Below are 7,288 nucleotides of genomic sequence, written 5' to 3'. Positions count from 1 at the left end.
TGAGTTGTCTCCAACCTTACGTATAACAGAATGAAATGTTACCCTGTCCCTCACCGTCTCCATGATGCTTCTGTTGGTTGAGTTTATTGTAGCTGTCGCTCTGCATTCTGAATGCCTTCCAGCTTGAGATGCTCAATTGCCACCACTTCTAGGCTCAACTTACTGTACAATATTCTGTTTATATTCACAATGTTTTCAGTGGCTAATTATTAGAAGTATATTGCCAGGTCTCCCCCTCCCCCAGTCTAGCTGAAGTCTAGCAGCTTTGCTAAAACCTACTTATAGCAATAACTCCCTGTTGGTATTTGAAATACCAACAAAATATCTTCCAGTATCATAGGTACGTACAAGACACCATAGCACAATAATCTGGCAGAGAAGGAGTAGTTGTTTATTTCATTTCTACTTATTTCATTCACGTTGTTACTGTGGTTGCATGCATTCAAGTTGAGTACAACTCACAGTGACCCTAAGAACAACCAATATCTGAACACTGTCCCATTCCTTGGCATCCTCACAATCTCTGACACACTCAATTCCACTACTGCAACTACCATGTGATCTCACATGATCAACCGTCTTCCTCTCATTTGCTGCCCCTCCACCTTCCAAAGTGCAATGTCCCTCTTCAAAGAATAACCTCTCCTAGCAACATGCCCAATGTATGTGAGAGCAAACTTCTTCATCCTTGCTAAGGAACACTCTGGTTGTACCTTCTCCAAGACATACCTGTTTGTTTGTTTTTTTGGCAGTCCATGGGATCTTCAGCATTCTTCCCAGATACCACACTTCAAAGGCACCAATTCTTCTTCTGTCATCCTTAGTCATTCTCCAGATCTCAGATTCATAGTAAGTGACTGAAAAGACCATGGTCTGAATTAAGTGCACTTTAGTCTTAAAACTGACATCACTATTTCTCAATAATTTGGAGAGATCCTTGACTACAGATTTTCCCAGTCTAATACATCTCCTGATCTCTTGACTGCTGATACCAAGTGCATGGATTGTGTATAAAAGTAAGAAGTTTGTGACAGTCTCAATCCTTTCTTTGTCCCTCATGATGTTGGCTTAACTGTATTCAAGTGAAACCCAGACCTAGACCAAGAGGCCCTAGTGTGGTCAGAGCAAAGGAACATTGCATGGTTTAAAATTAGCAAAGGTGTGTATCAGGGTTGTATTCTTTCTCCATATTTATTTAATCTGTATGATGATCAAATTATTTGAGAAGCTGGTTTCTGTGAAGAAAAAATGTGGCGTCAAGATTGGAGGAAGATTAATCAATAACTTTCATTATGCAGAAGACACAACCTTGCTTAATGAAAGTAAAGAGGCCTTGAAGCACTTGCTGTAGGAGATTATACACTATACCCTTCAATGTGGATTGTATTTCAATGTCAAGAAAACAAAAATCCTTATCACTGAACTGACATGCGATATTTCACTTGTGGAAACCAGTAATTCGCAGGATAGTGTGCTATATACACCATATACCATGAAGCTCATTTATTAGCAGGTCGTGTGTGCTAGAGACAAGTTATTTAATTAATTAGTTAATAGAGACAAGTTATTTTCAAATAAAACCTTGCTGAAGTTTTTTCCTGCAATTACTTTCCATAGTTTAGAAATTCTTAGGAAAGTAAATGACTGCTGATAGATTTCAGAATTTTCCCCAAACTGAACACATTCCGAAGGCAATTGTAATCTCTACTAGCCCTGTGAATTTCCAGATTTGGAAATCTAAAATGACCAGGCAACCACTAGTCAATCCTTACTATGTAATAGCTATTACATCCTAGAAAGTGATTCAGAAAGATGATGTGAATTAGAATTCCATCCTGTTGTTTCTATTATAAGCATGCCTTCCTTTTCCTTTCAAGCTAAGGTCTAAACCCTAAATGGATTCCAAATGCCCCTTGATAGCCTAGCTTCTGCTATTTCTTCACACTCCTTTTTCAAAGGATTTCTTCTTCCCCATATACTGCTTTAGAACTACTTTCACATGCCTCTCTTTGAATTTGTACCAGGTGATCTTCCAGAAAGAAGTCAGTATAGTGAAAAGAACATGAATATCAAAATCAGGCTCTGCCATCACTTGCTCCTTATTCTTCAGTAGGTCAGTTTCCCTTTTTGAACCTCCATTTCCCTACATATTAAGTGAATGGGTCAAAATTCAACGGATAAGTAGTACTAGATACTTTCTCCATCACTAAACTAGTTTTTCCTTTTAATACTGATTTCTAGCATTCTTAGAGCTACGTATGGAGTTCTGGTGCCTCAGTGGTAAGAACTGGTGCCGTCAATGGAAAGGTACATACTTCCAATCCACCAGCTGCTCCATGGAAGAAATAGGGGCAATCTCCTCCCTTGTAATTTACTGCCTCTGAAAACCCTCGGGAGTATCAGCTATGGGTCAGTTCTAACTTGATGGTACACAATAATAGCAGAACTAAGTAAGAATGAACAGTGCATATAAAAAAGTGTTATAGTGTAGTTTCCCAAAGAAGATACAAAGTTATTCCTTCTACTCATTCAACCCTACTTGCCTGAAATGATGATGATCAAGTGAAGTAGCATCTTTCTACTTTCTTCAAGAAGCTGCACTTTGTGTAGCTATTTATCTGCTTCTGTTTCCTGGCCTTCTTGTGGAAGCATTTATTGAGGATTCTCTTGGTGAATTCCTCCACTCACACATCCATATACCAATCATGAGCAATAAAGTCTAATATTTCCATGTTACCTGTGAATAAACAGAGGATCAGACAGAATGACTTACCTGAGGCTGCATGGTAAAGCCATAGATTCAGGACGTAAAGTAAAGGTTAAGATCCTTGCTGGAAAACACAAAACTCCCATGAACAGAGCGTGCCTCATCCTGAGTGTATATGCCAGGGTCTCGGTGCATATGTGGTTGCACAGGGAGACTCGGAGAGAAGAGTCAGAGACTGAGTCCTGTGCCACCACACGTTTACCCTGACTGGCTCCCTCTCCACAGGGAGGAGAGACTAGCTCTGTGTATGATACAGGGAAACCACAACAAGGCAATCCTTAGAAATACAAAATTAAATTAAATCAGGGTTCTGGCTGGGGATTTAAACATCTTAGCCGCTCTAATTTCTCTAGAGATGCGAGGAGCCAGAGCCAACTCCCGTCATGCACTTCCTTCTCAGTCAGAGGATGTTTTTGCCCCAGGTTTTCAATCTGGTTTAAGTTGACCATTTGGAAAGAAGAAAGATTCCTGAGCTTGAAGAAAAGAGAACTTTCTAGGCTGGAGGTGGGCTCTTATCTATCAGTTTGTTCTGGTAAACCATACTGTGAAAACTAGGGTATTGGTGGACCTAAGGATGAATAAATACAATATCTCACGTTACTGAGCATAACTACCCTCTGGGCACTCTCCACCAACTAATCTCAAGAGTGAAACAATCAGGTAAGTTTTGTCCTCCTCTCCAATTTAAAGATGAGGGAACTGAAGCTCAAAGCAATGAAATCACTTTGTAGTTAGCAAATATGGAATCATCTTTCAAATCCTGGTTCATGTACTAAGAGAATATTCCTTCGTAAACCACATGGCTATACCACTTTCACGTCCTATCCTAGAATGGTTTTGGGATCCATGAGGATCCAGAATAATGCAATCTGCCCAAGAAGAGATAATAAAAAAACAGTAAATTTGGAGTGAAATACAGGTACGCTCACATACTTCCTAAATGACATCAGCATATATCTGCTTATATAAATAAAAAAAATCTCACCATAAATCATTTTATGGAAAGAATTGTAAAACACAAGCAGAAAGTCTTACCTTTTGAAAAATATATGCACAAATATTTAATTCCCTTTTCAAAACCATATAATATTTCATTTAAATCTACATTGTATTCTTTCATCATGCTTTTTTAATCCACATGCTAGTAAATCACCTAAGAACATAGGCCGTATGAGGCAGAAAACAGTACGAGGTTCAGGGGAAGACTCATTAACAGTGTGCCACAACCTTACTTGCAGAAAGTGAACAGAGCTTGAAGCACTTGATGATGAAGAGCAAAGATAACAACAGCCTCCCATTAAAAAAATTCCTCACAACTGGACCAATATGCAACATCATAATAAATGGAGAAAATATTGAAGTTGCCAAGAATTTCCTTTTACTTGGATTCTCAATCAATGTCTACGGAATAAACTCTTACGAAATTGGACAATGTTACTGCATTGAGAAAATATGCTGCAGTACACCTCCTAAAAGTGTTGGTATAAAGGTATCACTTAGAAAACTAAGGTGTAAACTGACCCAAGCCATGGTGTTTTCCATTACCTTGTTTGCTTGAAAAAGCTGGGCAATGACTAAGGAAGACTGAAGAAAAATTGATGCATTTGAATTATGATATTGATGAAACCTTTTGAATAAGCCATAAACTGCCAGAAGAAGAAATAAATTTCTCTTGGAAGAAATACAAGCAGAATGCTCCTTGGAAATGATGATGGCAGCACTGTTTCAGGTACTTTTGGCCTGTCTTCAGGAGATGCTGATCCCTGGAGGAGGACATCATGCTTAGCAAAGTAGAGGATCAGCAAAAAGGAGAAGACCTTCAACAAGATGGGTTGACATAGGGCTGTAACAGTTGGATAAAACCAAGCATTGGTTGTGAAAATGTTACAAGACCATGCCGTAGTTTGTTCTGTTATACATAAGGTCTCTATAAGTTGTAATAGACCACAGTATCTAACAACAATATCCCATTTTATAGGTATACCACATGTTGTTTATTGATCCATCACCTTATGAACATTTAGGTTATTTACTCTCTTTGTTCCAATCTTTAGGCTGATATGGTTAAGGATGCTATGAACATTCATGTCTATTTTTTTAACATAAATGAGTATTTTTATTTCCTTTGAGTGTATCTTAGAAAGAATCACTGGAGAAGTTCAATATCAGCTGTAAAAACTAGGCCAGGTGCTGATTGTGGAACAGACCACCAACTACTCATGTACAAATTCAAGCTGAAGATGAGGAAAATGAAATGTACAGGAACCAAAATTTGACTTCGAGTCTATCCAGCCTGAATTTTAAAACCATTTCAGAAACAGGTTTGAGGCCTTGAACACTAATGAGCAAAGACCAGATGAGCTGTGGAAGGATATCAAGAATATCATCCATGTGTCTGTTTTCCATTTGAATATCATCCTCTGTGAAAATTCTGTCCATGTCTTTTGCCCATTTTGTAATTGGGTTATCAGTCTTTTTCTTGTGGAGGCCCAGGAGTATTTTGTAAACTTGTGTTATAAGACTCTTGTCTGAGATGGAATTACCAAATGTTTGTTCCCAGTTTTCACCCTGTTGAAAAAAGGTTTAGATATGCATAGAGATTTAGTCTTTAGAAGCTTCCATCCTCTCTAAATTGTGCATTTCTGATTGTATTTGTCTGTCTCTTTATATCTTGGACTAAGCTTGATCCCAGTTTGTCTCTTAAGAACATAAGAGTGACAAAGTTTAACAGGGCAGCAAGTAATAGATGTTGGAGAGGATGTGACAAGAAAGGAACTCTTATACATTGTTGGTAGGATTGTAAAACGGTGCAACCATTCTGGAAGGCAGTTTGGAGCTTCCTCAAAAAGCTGAACATAGAAATTCCATATGACCCAGCTATTCCATTACCTGGAATATACCCTAAGAATATGAGAACTGAGGCACGAACTGAGATTTGTATACCAAATGAACACTCACCATCTCAAAAACATGGAAATAGCCCAAATGTCCAACCACAAAAGAATGGATTGAGAAATTATGGTACATTTACACAATGGAATACTATGTAGCATGCAGGAGCAATAAATTTGTAAATTATAACCTAACTTGAGAGGGACTGGACAGCATTATGCTGAATGAACTAACTCAGTCCCATAAGGATAAATATTGTATAAAACCATTATTGTAAAATATAAGGATCCAAGAGGGGTGGGAGAGGCTGGAAGCAGAGGGAGGTGGATATACAGAGGGAAGGGGGGATTAATAATTGGGGTGTACAATTTGTATTTGAATTTTGTAAATAAACTAGTAGAAAAATTAAAAAAAAACAACAAAACACTTATTATCCAGGAAGAACGCAAAAGGCCATTGCAAAGACAGAGGAAGAAGAAAAGACCAAGATGAATGTCAGAAAAAACAACAACCAAAATGCTGAATATTGCACTAGAGTACCAAGAAGCCAAAGCAAAGGGAAGAAATCAAGATATTAAGCAGTTGAACAAAAGATTCCAAAGGACAGCACGGGAAGACAAAGTGAAGTATTACAATGAAATGTACAAAGAGCTGGAATCAGAAAATCAAAGGGGTTGAACTCACTCAGCATTTCTAAAGCTGAAGGAACTAAAGAACAAATTCAAGCCTCAAGTTGCAATATTTATGGATACTTTGGGCAGAATATTAAATGATCCAGGAAGCATTAAAAGAAGATGGAAAGAGTATAAAGAGTCACTATAACAAAAGAATTGGTGGACACGGAAGAATTTCATGAAACAACACATGAGCAAAAGCCTGTGGTGATGAAGGAAGAAATTCAAGCTGCTCTGAAAGAACTGGCAAAAAACAAGGCCCCAGAAATTGACAGCATAACAATTGACCTGTTTCGACAAACAGACATTGCCTGGATATGCTTACCTAGTTGTGCCAAAAAATATGGAGGACAAATACCTGGTCAACTGACTGAAAGAAATTTATATTTGTTCCCATTCCAAAGACAGGAGACCCTACAGAGTGTGGGTATTATCGAACAATATTATTAATATCTCATGCAAGCAAGATTCTATTGAAGATTATCCAAAAATGACTGGAGCAGCACATCAACAAAGAACTGCCTGAAGTGCAGACTGGGTTTAGAAGAGGCCATGGTACTAGGCATATTATAGCTAATGTCAGATGAATCTTGGCTGAAAGCAGAGAGTATCAGAAGAACGTCTATCATATTAAATTGACTATGCAAAGGCATTTGACTGTGTGGATCATAACAACTGTGGCTGACTCTGAGAAGAATGGAAATCCCAGGAAACTTGATTGTGCTTATGTGAAGCATGTACTTGGACCTGAGGCAGTCATCAGAACAGAGCAAGGAAACGCTACGTGGTTCAAAATTGGGAAGGGTGTATTCCAGGGCCGTGTCATATCTCCATACCTTTTTCATTTATGTGCAGAACAGATTACCTAGGAGGTTAGGCTGTTTGAGGAGAAATGTGGCATTATGATTGGAGGGAGACTCATCAATAATCTGTGTTCTGCAGATGACACAACCCT

The sequence above is a fragment of the Elephantulus edwardii genome, unplaced genomic scaffold (assembly GCF_000299155.1).
Source record: "Elephantulus edwardii isolate Elephantulus edwardi_28Jun2011 unplaced genomic scaffold, EleEdw1.0 scaffold00092, whole genome shotgun sequence".
Classification (NCBI taxonomy): Eukaryota; Metazoa; Chordata; class Mammalia; order Macroscelidea; family Macroscelididae; genus Elephantulus; species Elephantulus edwardii.
Note: the sequence above shows the minus strand (reverse complement) of the source record.